The 15,000-nt window shown below is 43.2% G+C and overlaps 1 protein-coding gene across 7 annotated transcripts in view; it reads left to right on the forward strand.

Moving 5' to 3' along the window:
- The first annotated feature begins 7,808 nt into the window (after nt 1-7,808).
- dtnba (dystrobrevin, beta a) overlaps nt 7,809-15,000 on the forward strand; it is a 45,388-nt gene continuing 38,196 nt past the window's right edge. For 4 of the 7 annotated variants that reach the window (XM_048250048.1, XM_048250050.1, XM_048250051.1 and 1 more), the window contains exon 1: nt 7,811-8,135. The gene's annotated coding sequence lies outside the window, so the exon portion shown is untranslated. Of the gene's footprint in view, nt 8,136-15,000 lie in introns of all 7 variants that reach the window. The other 3 variants (XM_048250052.1, XM_048250053.1, XM_048250054.1) reach the window with 2 other exon arrangements.

Raw genomic sequence — 15,000 nt, forward strand, 5'->3', positions numbered from 1 at the left:
CTCTCTCTCCCTCTCTCTCTCTCTCTCTCTCTCTCTCTATCTATATTTCTTGTCCTCCGTTCCTCTCTCACAGACCTGTGATGACTTGAACAGCCGTGTGGAACTGCCAGCCAACGTTGTGCCTGGTGGAGGCCTTCATGATTCCACTCTCATAACACAAACAGCCACTTGCTATTTGACACTCTTGCGTTTTGTACATTACCTCGAGTTTTTTTTTAGGCAAACACATCTTTTCTCCAGGCAAATGAATAATGTTTACCAGAAAAGGGACCTAAGTCCCATAAACGGATGCACCAACACCAGAGATATCCAGGTCCTGTCACAGCCTTCAGCCAAGTGTGTGTGTGGGGGGTCAACCATGAGAAACCTACCAAAGTCCACCAGGAGAGGAGCTGGAGTTGCCATTTTTATTTGAACAAACAACTGAACTGCTTCCCCAACATGCATGGCACTAGGGGAATCCTGGTGCCGTGTGGATGACATTTGGGGATTTGAGGTGTGACGCTGGAGTTTAGTCACAGTACTCTGACCTCGCTGTGACCTCCACTCCCCCGCGTTGACCTCTGAATTGTACAGAAAGGACCAAAAGAAGAAGGATTTTGGATTGTGGATGTAAACAAACTCCCAATCTCTCAACTCCTTTTTCTCATTTTGTCTATCTCTCTGTCTGTCTGTCTCTCTCTCTCTCTCTCTCTCAATCTATCTCTCTCTTTCTGCATGTCTTTTGTGTCTTTGTGAATCTGGTCTGAACTGGTTTTGTGAGTAGCTGGTTTGCTGTAAGCCAGACAGTGGGTATTTTAATGAATTCTGGGGCTTAAACCTTTAATAATTGCTTAACCTTGGTGACAACTGGAGGTGGCTCTGGTATACGGCAATATCTTTTGAAAGTGCAGTGGAACTAACAATAACTCACACACATAAAAACACACATCGCTGAGCGGTAACAGCCATGCAGAATATCTTTGTGCTGAATGCCCCCTGTTCTGTAATTAATGTACATAATGGAAATGTTTTCTTGTCTTTTTTTTTGTTATGAAATCCTATTGACATTGTATATTCAGATATGTGTTAAAATATGATTAGCGACATAAAAAGTTGCAGTTGGACACAAGGCTCTGTGCCAGTTATCTGATAGAGGCAGAAGAACCCTGTATTTGGGGCACAAGCTATTCACCTCTACCTTTCAGGGATGTGGCAACAAACTTTCCTGATGGTGCAGTGGAATTTCTCATTTTATTTTGGTAGAGATAGAATACTGGTTTTCTTTCCTCGGGAGAATACCAGTGACCTCATTAGGAGGATGCTCTAGAATGCTCTAGAATGCTCAGTGCAGAGTGGAGCAGGGAAGTGATACTGCAGTCTTTAACTAAAGCCAAGATGGCACATCCACTGAAACTGGGTAACGGGGGTGTTTTTGTATCACACCTTTTGAAAGTCGCTGGGCACCACTGTTCTCCAGCCGTACTCACTGAGACCGCAGGCGACAGTAAGACGAGACTGTGCCCTTCATTTCTCTCTCTCTCTCTCTCTCTCTCTCTCTCTCTCTCTCTCTCTCTCCAACCCTCTCTCTCTCACACACACACACACAGCAGGTAAGTACAACAGTGAGGTATTGTGTTTCTGAAGTCACAAGAAGGGGTTGCACGAGAGCCTAATCTGTCTGCAGCAGACTGTTCGTCCACATATTATTAATTCACGTGTCCGGGTCTCAAATTTCCGTTAATCAGCCTACCCAGAGGTCGCATGAGAGACGAGCGGCGTCAGCACCTTTTAACCTCCACACGGGGTCGCTTCCTTTTCATGTAAGAACCCTCCTCCGAGGCAAGTGGAGAGCTATCATATCTCGGTGTGGGCGCTTTGAACGTGATACCTTTTCTCAGGCCGGCTAATCCAACGTACCCAGGAGGGTCAGACACGTCCTACTCCTGCCAATCGGGTATCAGCTGATAGAACTCTGTGTGAGTTGTGGCTTTTATATTCAGGCCCGTTTGATTCAAATCAGATTACAGAGACAATCTTTCTGATTTCAGTCTCATTATTCTCTTTACTCCGATTAAAACAATGTCATGGAAATTGTGTAATTAGATTGAAATCCAGTTTCATTAAGTAAATAATCTGGAACATTATATTTTAATTTTGATTACAATGTCATGTAAATTGTGTAATCAGACTGAAATCCAATTTTATGAAGTCAGAATACATTTTCTGGAATATTCTGGTTGAATTTGATTACATCAGTCATGTAACTAATACTCCAGATTGAACTGGAGTTTATCACAATTCCTGAATGAAAGTTTTAAGCAAAAGTAAATAATAATAATAATAATAATAATAATAAAATATATTATTATAAAGGGGGACAGGCTAAAAGAACAGATTAATTAAATGATAATCATGTTACAACTAAGTAATAACAGAATAAGAACGTAAATCAAGTATTTGATGAGGACATCTGAAACAAATAAAAGATAAAAGCATGTGTGTATATGAAGATGGAAGGTGAAAGGTGAATCAAGCTGTCGACAGCAAACCCTTAGCTGTTGCAATCACTGGAGACTGGATTCCCATCACACCCACTTGACCAAGGATTTGCACTGATGGAAGTACAGTGGTGGAACTGGAAGGAGAGAAGCCATAATGACTACTCAACTCCTATATGATCCCGTTCTGTGCTCAGTATTCCAAGAGCATCTCCCCACTCTGTGGCTGTTAAGGGAATGTGTGTGGAGCACTTATAGACAGCTAAACCCATTTTGCCCATGTAACATGATCTGACTGATAATGATGGTTCTGGTATGAAGCTAACGCTAATGGTATTTATCCTACAGATGGACACCCACATTCACCCAAAGGGCTGACACCGTAGTCAGGGCAACAGCATTGTGACATCACAGCCTCTCATGCTGTTTCTATGGCAATCACCTTTTAGCTCCACTGTGGCCATAAGCCAGGTACTCTCTGTGAATGGCTGTGGCCTAATAGATTATAGGTATTCTGAGTGAAAAGAAAAGCTTTCTTTGCATGTTCATTCAGCCCTGTGTGTGTGTGTGGGGGTTAATGGAGAGGGAGGGGGCAAGAAACTAAGTGGCGCTATTGGAATTTCAAGTGAATCAGGAAGTGAAGCGGATGCAATGGGATAGAATCATCAGGGCTGCAACTCCCGTTTCCAAAAGCAAGGGCTTTTTGACTCATTTTCTTTCATTAGTGTGGTTCATTCTTAACATTTCCATTCCTACAAAATTTGAAGGAAGAAGGCCAAATAGAAGCATAGTGATGAAATGAGAATGAGAATGAGACCAATGAGAAACAAAGACTGAGTTTTGTGTGTGTGTGTGTTGTTGTTGTTGTTGAATACAAAGAGTTAAGCATCTCTGTTGCCTTTTTCCCCATGTGTCCGTTTGCATCTCTAAAGAACCTTTTGGTCCATCTCCACCTAGTGTCATCTGTCTCTCTGTGGCAGCTGGTGTCACACGTGTCACATGACTTGTGACACCTTCTGACTGGGATTTGGATGCCTTCAAAGGACACAGCGCTCTCCAAGAGCAAGTTATTGAGACCAGCTAGACCAAATGGGTCCCTGTGAGGTGCACAATCATAAATTATGTGATTAGAATAGACATGCTGAGTCATTTTAATATATAGATGTCAGGAAGCAGTGGCAGACAGACACAACAGCATGTGTGTAGCCTATAGGCCATTACGGAACTTACCCATTGTAGAGTAGTGGTTTCCCTAGACTTCCCGCAACATTAGATTAAATTCAAATTATACTGACTTAAACCAATTTTACATATATAGGTCAAATGATTCACTTGTCAAATAGTCTGCATTGATTAGTCAGCTTTTTCTCTGGTAGGCCTACATACATAAGATACCTACCTAAAATAAAGACCTCACCTTATATCACCTTAAAATGAATTTATCTAATAATCCTCAGGAAGTATAGGCCTATCATGGAATTTACAATTTCATTGAAGTAGCCTACTGATAACGTTAACGTCCTTTTAACGCTATTTCTATAGACGACACTGCCCTCAAGCGGTAGAGTATCAAACGTTTAACAATAAAATATTTTATATCAAGATAAATTATTGGGGTATATATTACTATATTACTTTAGCATGAATAATTATTTTATACCATAATGAATATCATTGAACACGGTGCTGTTTTCGAACGTTTATTTAGCCTATCATTATTTTACGTATCAGTAGCCAAGGCTTTTGGGGTAGCCTATATTAAAGACTTACTCTGTGCAATCCCTGTTGACCCGGTCTGTGTTGCCTGTGAGGTGCAGAGATATTGTCACAGGTCTAGTTGTATGAGAAACAGTGAATAAGAGGCAAGCCTGGACCTACAATAAACTTACAATTGTTTTTTTATATGTGGCTGGCAGAGCTTTTAATTTCCAGAAAGCTTCTAAGGCCTAGGCTATCCGTCTTTTAAACAGAGCTGAGACAATGTTTGGAGTTGATAATAACGCTGATGACAATTTCGTCAGCATAGGGACATTTCTATGCTGGCAGCGTCTATACAACCCGTTTAACCCGCGATGTCATCATCACTTTCGCCACCATGCGGTTCCTCGGGACGGTGCATGTGACCCAATTAAACAACACTACCGCTAGACGGCAGAGTAAAACCAAGATATTTTTGGCACGCGTGTCTCCAAAGCTAAAGTGTAGCCTATGTCGCGGCTACCGTTTACAGTCAAAATTGATTCCGCCACCACCCAGACATAGCCACATTTAGTCTTTAGTGACTCTGTTTTAAGAGATGCATCATGTATGTGTGCCTGTCAGTCTTTCTGACAAGAACATAGATAGACCTTTATCCTCTTATAGGATATCAAAATTAGAGCAACACGCCATGTATTTGCATGGTGTATCTGTGTTTGTGTGTATTTAGCTCCCCTCTCTGCATGGTGTATGTGTCTGAGAGTTTTTTCCCCTCATATTTTTGCTGTTGGTGACTTATGTGATGTCTCCTGATGATCAGATTAAGCAGGTGATATATATTGTAATGCATGCCATATGACCTAATTTGTTTGTGTGTGTGTGTGTGTGTGTGTGTGTGTGTGTGCGCGCGCGCGCCTCCGGTCACACACTGTCTATGTGCAACTGCAGCCATTCAGCACAGGGTTAATGTTCAACCTCACAGTTGGGTGAAACGCCATTTTGGCATGACAACAATGCTGGGAAACTAACCTTTGCTTTTATGTGAATGAATGTCAGTGTACGTGTGTGAAGGGGAGAGAGAAAGAGGGTGACTCCATCACTTGTCGCTATGTCGCTATGGTGTGGAATGTGCCTAACTGTGAGGCCCAGTTGACTAACTGCCTTCCAGTCCCATAGTTACCATACCACAGCTGATGTTACCACAGTGGCATGACATCTAACCCTAATAGCATGCATTATTCTATAGAATGTCTATTGTATAATGAAATATGCTGTATTATTACAGCGTAATACATGACATAAAATCAAATAATCATATGCTATAAACAATGTGTAAACATGAAACACAACAATAGCATAGATACATATCTCATGTGAAATGGTTAAAGGTAAACCATTTCAAAGTAACACTAACACAGCAAGCCATGCAAGTGACTCACATTCAGTCAGAGTGACCTTTGACATTGAACATCCACACAATACAGCACAGTATTTTCATAAAAGGCTTGATAGTTCTAATGCATGATATCCTCCCCATAAATATTTGTGTGTGTGTGTGTGTGTGTGTGTGTGTGTGTGTGTGTGTGTTTGTGTTGGTGTGCCACTTTTTTTTCTGAGTTCTGTTTTGTTTATATGGGAGAAATAAATAGATTGAAAGAAAGAAAAGTCAGAGCAACAAACACAGGAAAAGACAGTAAACACGCCAACAGCGGGATGAGACAAAGGGCGCTAGAAAAAGTCAGCATGGAGGACGACAGAGGAGGAGGGGAAAAAAAGTCAAGCCAAAGCAGTATTAGGTTTCCAAGTTCACTGAATCGGTGATCATTTTCATGGCGGTGAGGGGGATAGTGTGCCAAGTCCCTGCATAGCTTGCATTCCAAAGTAACGAACCATCACATCGTGACAGGTTCAGGCTGCACTTGACGACCCACTACACACTGTATGCAGAAAGGTTCCCCACAAGGGACGCCTTGGAACCGCACTTATGTGTTTTATTTCGGTCTTTGTTTTAATGTTTTATGTCCTTTATGTTTTTCAGCTAGTCTTCAAGTAGTTCAGTCAATGTATTCTTTAGTACAACAGAAGTACTTTACTGGAAAGGCTTCAATTCTATATAGGCTGTTCCTGAGGCTTTGGAAGGGAATGGATTTTCACACCCACATAGCCTTGGATCCAATCAGAACGGAACCGCAGGCTCGGTATTGTTTTGAGCATCACAGATAATCAGTCAAACACAGAGTGAATTTCATCACTGTTACAGCAGCCTTCTTTTCCTTATCAACCCTTTCCAGATCACACTGTCTTGCTCAGACCCAGAGTACAGAACTGCTAGATCTTCACTGGACAGGAGAGAGGAGAGCAAGAAGGTTGACCTTGTTTCAACCAAAGATTACAGAGCGCTATACGCGCTCCGCTCTAAGTATTTTTGGTTTCAACACTAATGATCGTGAAAGACTTCATTAGTTCTTCATTATGATGTCATGTATGTATTGCTGACATCACATTCAAGTTATTCATCTTGTGCCAGCCAGCACTCTTTATTATATCACAAGCCACTGCTGAATTTCACAGCTGCACATAGGTTTACCCAGTCAGAGGGTCATGGCTGTGTGTGTGTGTGTGTGTGTGTGTGTGTGTGTGTGTGTGTGTGTGTGTGTGTGTAGGTGGGTGAGACGAGAGCTGATGCACGTGTGCATGCTTGGACAGCAAACAGGCCACTGTAGAAGAGGAAGTGAGAGAATAGAAAGAGAAAGAGAGAGGCTTTTATTGTGTAATACATCTGCTTTTATGGTGTAATAACCTAAAGCTAGAAGCCATCATTTAGTCATCCTGTCACAGGCCAATCTGCTATAGCTGGCATCAGTGAGGGACATGCAAATATGATGATTCAGTTGTAGTCATCGTGTCTCATTAACTTTCCTGCAGTCTTGGAACTCGGCTCCTTACAAACCTTTCATGAGAAGTTGTGGGTTCAATTCCTGGCTTCCACGGATATGCCCTTGAGCAAGGCACTTAACCCTGAGTTACTCTGAGAAGAATGGCCCTTGTAACATAATTTATATATGTAAGTCACTTTGGATAAAAGTATAAGTATATACTCTTTTGATCCCGTGAGAGAAATTTGGTGTGTCTGCTAAATGAATGTAAAATGTAAATGATTGGTTAATATAACCTGTAACACAGTCAGTACACCATTGGACACCATAAGAGGTCTGCTTGATGTAGGCTAACTAAGCAGTTTGTATTGTTATGCTTAACATTCAAGAGGAAAAACTGATACAATGATGAAATGTTATAAAACTGATACAAAAATGTGAACAATGTTTCAGAGAAACGTGCAGGCTATTCTTGAAAACTTTGGCTATAGAGTTTAAATGATGTCTCTGCACATTCTTTGTTGTTCTGTTTTAATTTCACTTCCCTGGTATTTATAATGTAGCACCCTCAATTCTCAAGAAGACCAATATCTGTCTTCCTCTGGCAATGAGCATTAATGTAGCCTATTCAGAGTAGGCTATAATCTGATAATACTGTTGTTTTTGTTGTTGCAAAATAAAAACGCTACATCCGCACGTTTCTCTCTCACTTTTTTCCGATGTGTGTGGAGCCGTGTGTGAACAGAGAGAGAGAGAGAGAGAGAGCGAGAGAGAGAGTAAGAAGTAGTAAGGCAGTGCGGTAGCGCGAGTGAGAGGACAACTCATTCCACCGCAGCTCGACTCCAAACGCAGACAGCGACTGTTGTTGGTGGACCATGGGGAAGCACAAACGTATTTCCCCGTCTCTCCGGAGCTTTCAGCGGTGACTGCGGTCAATTCACACCGAGGAGTTCACCAGCCTGAAGCTAGGGGATGAATTAGAAAAGAATAAATCTGCCCTTCCTACGGTTATTCGAAAGTGTTTTGTGTTAACTGGATGCTGATTGCCTGCGAACTGTGACTACTACCTGCGGAAATTCTGGTGAGTGAGTGCACAACGAGCAACGAGGGCTACCCCGGAGATAGTTTCTGTGATTGAAACAGAAAAGTGTGTTTTTGTTTCTGCTAAACTGGTGATACAAATCAATGGTATCCTGGCTGTCTGGAAGCACTTTCACCCAGGCATTCATGTGAAGGGGGAATAAGGCAAAGATGGAGTTAAAATTTTTTTAACAATATGGCCGCGCTTTTATGTCTCGTTTCCTCAAGTAAACGGATAAAGTACTCCGAGGCGATTTACGGTACGTTTAGAGGTACGTTAGGGGTTACATGCACTGTGTCCGGACACAAGCGTACAGTTAATGTGCCTTCTTTCTCCACGCCGGTGGAAGTTTTGTTTTTTTACCCGAAGCCTGCGTTTCTGAACGTCCTGTAGGCGACACAGGAGGCATACGAGCCTCATTCAGATCTATCCAACCACAATGTCCAGTCTCCGATTCGAGCGAAACAAACCAAAACAAATGGTGTGATGCATCTACGCATGTTCTGTGCCTATCTAAGAATAGCTTTTTACGTTAACAACCACAGGGAATAAATAGCTTTGTTTAAGGTTGAATCTGCGAGTCTGTAACTGAAAACATTTTCAATGAAGTGGGCGGTCAGCCACTGTCACTTATTGGAAAGGAAATGTAGGTTATGGCATATGTTGTTTCATCCAAATATGTTGCCATGCAAGTTTAGTTGCGTATCTCTGCAGGAATACGCTTTTGTCCATTTTTGTTGTTTTCTGATCATGACTTCTAATACTGTGAGGACCTTTTTAGGTTACTCTGATGCAAGTCAGCGTTATTGTCTTTGATTGATTGAGTCGAATTAGTGGAAAACGGCAATAGTCTGTTTGTCTTTTCCACGTCCGTGACAGAAGACCATATACTGAAATCTCCTTTTAGGTAGATGAACGACCTAAATATGGCAGCATTCTGGCCATCTCCACACGATAAAAAAAAAAAAATCTACATAGTTGCATGACTAACCACACAGTAATGGAAGGATTTGTCAGATGTCTGCAACCTCTGCACAAACACTTAGTTAGATTAGTGTTGCATCAGGTAGATATCCAGTACAACAAGAATCTCTCTTTGCTCTCTCTGTTTGTGTGTGTGTAAGCTTGAAAAAACTGTAGGTCAGGATGTTCCACTTCAGCGTATCACACCTTACTAGGCCTTGCTCACTGCTTGACATTCCCTCTTGCTGTTCCAGTAAACCACTTCTGATAAGACAGATAGTGGGTGTGTGTGTGTGTGTGTGTGTGTGTGTGTGTGGTAAGAGCATGTGTAAGCACCAGTAGGGTTCTTTTGGTGAGGCATACAGAGAGAGGAGGCTGGATGTAGAGGAGAAGATAAGCTTTAGAGAACTTTAGGTGCTCTCGGCTCTGACTTGGAGAAGAGAAGCCTGATGGTTATCTTTAGTATAACTTTAGGTGCTCTCGGCTCTGTTTTGGAGAAGAGGAGAGAAGCCTGATGGTTATCTTTAGTATAACTTTAGGTGCTCTCGGCTCTGTTTTGGAGAAGAGGAGAGAAGCCTGATGGTTAACTTTAGGTGCTCTCGGCTCTGTTTTGGAGAAGAGAAGGGAAGCCTGATGGTTAACTTTAGGTGCTCTCGGCTCTGTTTTGGAGGAGAGAAGGGAAGCCTGATGGTTAACTTTAGGTGCTCTCGGCTCTGTTTTGGAGGAGAGAAGGGAAGCCTGATGGTTAACTTTAGGTGCTCTCGGCTCTGTTTTGCTCTGCTCTTTTGGACTCTGCTCTAAGGACTTGTAGCTTTGATGTATGAGTGTGTGCTTGTCAGGGCAATGTCAGCTCCAGTCGTCACCATGGCAAAAATAGTTTTGGTGTGTGTGTGTGAGAGTGTGTGTGTGTGTGTGTGTGTGTGTGTGTGTGTGTGAGTGAGAGAGGGGAGCAAGAGAGAGTGAAAGAGGGTGTTTGCCTGTGTGTGAAAATGGGCCCCTAAGCATGTTGGCTTTTGTAGGGAAGTGCGTGAAGGCATTGTATGGGGCGACATGCAAAAAGCACATGATTGATAGGCATAAGCTTAGACACATACACACACACACACACACAAACACACACACACACACATTCTCTCTTTTTCTTGCTCTGTGCTCTGTCATTTAAGACCCATAAATGCTCTCTGGAATGTGTCCCCTTTCTAACAAAACACTCATGACACAACTGTGTCCCATGTTACACAGAAACACAAACACAGAAACACACACACAGAAACACACAGACACACACTCTTTCTCTATCCCTCCCTCCCTGACTCTTTTTGCTTTCTAGTCTCTTACACAATCACAGAGATGCAGATTGGATCTCTCCCGCATGAACAAAAATGTGAACGTCAACTTACGCAAAGTCATTTACATGCACACATACACACACACACACACACAGAGAGAGAGAGAGAGGGAAGCACATTATCAGTGGTGATCTGAGGGTGGATAAGCTCATCACAGGTGTCAGTTTAGATGATATGAGTGAAATGGAGAGAGAATTCATTTTAATCTATCTGGTGATTAAATCTATTGTGTGTGTGTGTGTGTGTGTGTGTGTGTGTGTTGAGGGATTGTGTGAATAGGTGTATCTATTTGTGACTTGACATGTGCTAGTATGTTCAAGAATGTGTGTGTGTGTGTGTGTGTGTGTGTGTGTGTGTGTGTGTGTGTGTGTGTGTGTGTGATGAGTGTGTGTGTGTGTGTGATGAGTGTGTGTGTGTGTGTGTGTGTGTGTGTGTGTGTGTGTGTACTTAAGTGTGTTTCCATTTAAGCCATGTTGTCACCAATCAGTCACTCAAGCCGCTGAGAGTGCAACAGGAGCTGACAGTCATGTCACACTGAGGGTGAGAAGGCATGAGCCAGAATACAATGACCTCTGACCTTTGACCTAAGGTCTCTGACCTGGGACTGAGGCACAGGCACACTGCTACTCCTCCAGCATTTTCAGCGCAAGTCCTCTGCATCTCTGTAGAAGAGATTAGATTAGATTAGATTCAACTTTATTGTCTTTTAGCAGAGTACAGGTACAGAGTAAATGGAATGCAGTGGAGAGACGTCGAGCCTCGCGTTGTGCGCGCGCCGCCATCTTAGAGAGCATGGAGAGCATCAACAGGTCACACTTACCCTTCTCTGTTGCTCAGAGCTGGAGGGCTTCATGACTCCTTCTGGTGTGGATATTGCTCGGAGGATCTGTGAGTCTCGAGCCAGTCATAGTTCTTTCATGTTCATTTCTGCAGAATGATTCCATGCCCATTAAACATCCCATGGAATTTCCGTCAGCTTAATTTGTTTTTTTCCTTAAATGTTTGATGTGGAATAAAGCGTTTCTGTGAATAGTGCTATCTATGCTTTGCAGTTCCACTTCTAATTCTGGTTATCGCTCCTGTGGGGTTAAGAAGACAGAACTTACATTTTTGGTTGACCTATTCCTTTCAAGCGTTTGTCCTACTAATCCAATGTATACATTCAGCACGTCTATGGGTGACCCATTGACCGCAGGGGTCGTTTAGGCGATGACAGAAAAGGAACTTTCCCATCCCTCCCCAAGCATGTATCCAATCATGTGATTGGACTGCTCACGGCTAACAGCGTTGTTCCGCCTTACCGAGTCCTTGTGTTTGTAGAAACGGTCATGGACAAAATTACCATCATGGTTCACACAACCTGCTTGGCCAGGTGCGTCTGTAAATATTATGATGAAACTGAATGGTTGTGTCTGCGGTGTTTTTACTTCCATCATTGTCAGTGTGTAGGTTAAAAGGGTTTTGGGTGTGTAAAGGATTTAAATGGTATGAGGATAGAAACTCCTCCTCAGTCTGCCACGAAGGCGTCCACCTGACCGCAGTGGTCTGAACAGTCCATGTCATTGTGTGAAATGTCTTTTAAAATGTTTTGGGCCCTTATTCACACTCTTGTAGTGTAGATGTCCTGCAGGTCCACATAGCAGAACATGTTCAGCAGAACATGCCACTGTCTGGTCCACATAGCAGAACATGTTCAGCAGAACATACCACTGTCTGGTCCACATAGCAGAACATGTTCAGCAGAACATTCAGCAGAACATACCACTGTCTGGTCCACATAGCAGAACATTCAGCAGAACATGCCACAGTCTGGTCCACATAGCAGAACATTCAGCAGAACATGCCACTGTCTGGTCCACATAGCAGAACATTCAGCAGAACATGCCACTGTCTGGTCCACATAGCAGAACATGTTCAGCAGAACATGCCACTGTCTGCAGGTCAGGATTGTGTGTCTGTGTGTGTGTGCGTATGTGGGTGCGTGTGCATGTGTGTGGGAACTCTGGCCCTGTTGTTAAGTCACTAAGTGTTGTATGGGAGAGTGGGCCTCTCCTGCTCAGACTCCCAGCTGATAACAAAGAAAGCCAGGTGATAACTTCAATCTTACAGACACCATAATAACACTAAAAAAGGAGGGGTATTTGTTCCAGGGAGTGTTGGGACACATTAAGAGCAGTCTTGCAGAAGTTCAGGATGTCAAGGAGGGTAGCTTACATGTTGAGAAACATTGTAGTCTTGCAGAAGTTCAGGATGTCGATAGGGTAGCTTACTGTACATGTTGAAAAACATTGTACTGTAGTCTTGCAGAAGTTCAGGATGTCAAGTAGGGTAGCTTACATGTTGAGAAACTTTGCATCCAAACCTTAATAGCAGGTTTAAGAACAATACTGGAGGTGTGTGGAACTGGAGGTGTGTGGAAGGTCTGTAGGTGTGCATGTGTGTGTGTGCATGTGTGGAAAGGCTGTAGGTGTGTGTATGTGTGTGTGTGTGTGCATGTATAGGAGAGGCTGGAGGTGAGGGAGGGGCACAGCAACTGTAGATTGAACAGTAAACATGCAGTGATGCAGTTCAGTGCACAGGCCTTCTTTGGGGTCAAACACAATAATCATCAGTTATTCACTAATGATTAATATATAAACACGGATCTAACAGTTGGTCTGTTGGCAACATGAGTAATAAACCTCTGCAGTAAAATACAACCAATAGGAAAAGTTGCTATACATGTTCAGAGGAAGTATACGTATATATACTCTTTTGATCCCTTGAGGGAAATTTGGTCAGCATTTATCCCAATCCGTGAATTAGTGAAACACACTCAGCACACAGTGAACACACAGTGAGGTGAAGCACACACTAACCCCGGCGTTCGGAGAGCAGTGAGGGGTTAGGTGCCTTGCTCAAGGGCACTTCAGCCGTGCCTACTGGTCGGGGTTCGAACCGGCAACCCTCCGGTTACAAGTCCGACGCGCTAACCAGTAGGCCATGGCTGCCCCAGGAGGACTTGTGTTAGGCTACATCTATGTTGGACACAAATGTATCCGACGCACTTTTGTTATGATTCGCCCTCCCTTCCACATTAGACCATCGGATCAGTGTATCCGAAGTGGAGCAATTTGGATCTGCTGGAGACCCCGAACTCATTTTGCTCCGCAGCCATATCGGATGAATGTGGACTGTGTGTCTGTAGTGTGTTGCGGAACCATCTGAAAACAGATGATGAGTTCAGGCAAGGCCAGGCCATCTAAGTTCATCTATCAGCTGACGGCTCAGCAGGTTTGATACCAGTCCTGTGTGGTTATCCCTTCCTATCAGTGTGGTCGGTGTGGTCAATTTGTCATACTTTTTTGAGTGTGTGTGTGTCCAGTCATCCCAAGTTCATCTTTTATTTGATCAGCTCTCTGCCTTTTAAATCCGTATTCATATTTCGTCCTGCCAGTGAGTGTGGTGTGAATGGATATTTCAATAATCATGCTTTTTCATGGCCTCCGCTGGATCTGTTTAGTTTGTCTTGTCTCCCAGCTTTGTCCATGTAATAATGTATTAATATTCAGCACCCAGCTCTGAAACCAAACTGCTGAGTCTGACGCTATTGGTTTCAGTCTGTCAGCAAATACTAATGTGTACACATATGTTTTTAAAAGTGGTCTTAGATCACAGCACGACAACTGAACACAATTACATAGCTGAATATACCGGTAACACACTAGTTTGGCTTGGTCTGAATCTAGGCTAATTTTAAATGCATGCTAGAAATGATCCTAAAACAGAACTCATGGAGACACCTCTTAAACATGTCTCATATGGTGAAGGAATTTGACAGCGCCATATATGTAAGGCGCTCACCTTTCAGCTGAGTTTTGTTTGCACTTGGGGTCAAGAATGCTCTTAAAGGCAATGCGGGTTCACTTACATCCTTACGGAATTCCCATTAAAGTTCTTATAGAACTCTCCTGTATGGCGTTCTTGGAAGTCCCCTTTTGGTGTCAGAACAAATGTTTGAGGGGCAGTAGACATTTCTGTGGGGAGCCTCTTCGTATGCTGTCTAGAACCTTGTTGTACCACACAGAGAACCCTCCTTCGTCGAAGGGGGACCTGAATAGAATATTTTAAGAGCCTTCTGTTTGTGCCAGTCCTCTGTTACCACCTTTAAGTATTCTTCATTGAGCTTGCCCTGAAGAACCATGAGATCAGCATGTTAGCTGAACTAACTAGACGGTGAGCAGAGAGAGAGAGAGAGAGAGAGAGAGAGTGAGAGAGAGAGAGACTACAAGAAGAGGTGTGGGATAAAGGAACAAGGGATGAAGTGAGGGGAAAAGGAGGTGTTGAATGAGGATGGGACTCTCTTCTATCCCTCTGAGGGAATGGCCTAGAGCCCTTTTCTGTAGTCCCCTAGAATCAAAAGAGAGAGAGAGAGCGCAGGAAGAGGGGGAGGAAGTGAAAGAAGTAGAAAAAGAGAGCGGAAACTGATACTGGGTGAGGGCAGAAGAACCCTGAGAACCGTTCTTATCCTTTCAGCTCATCTGTATTACGGAGGGATCAGCCAGAGTCCTTGG

The sequence above is a fragment of the Alosa alosa genome, chromosome 8 (genome assembly GCF_017589495.1).
Source record: "Alosa alosa isolate M-15738 ecotype Scorff River chromosome 8, AALO_Geno_1.1, whole genome shotgun sequence".
Taxonomy (NCBI): Eukaryota; Metazoa; Chordata; class Actinopteri; order Clupeiformes; family Clupeidae; genus Alosa; species Alosa alosa.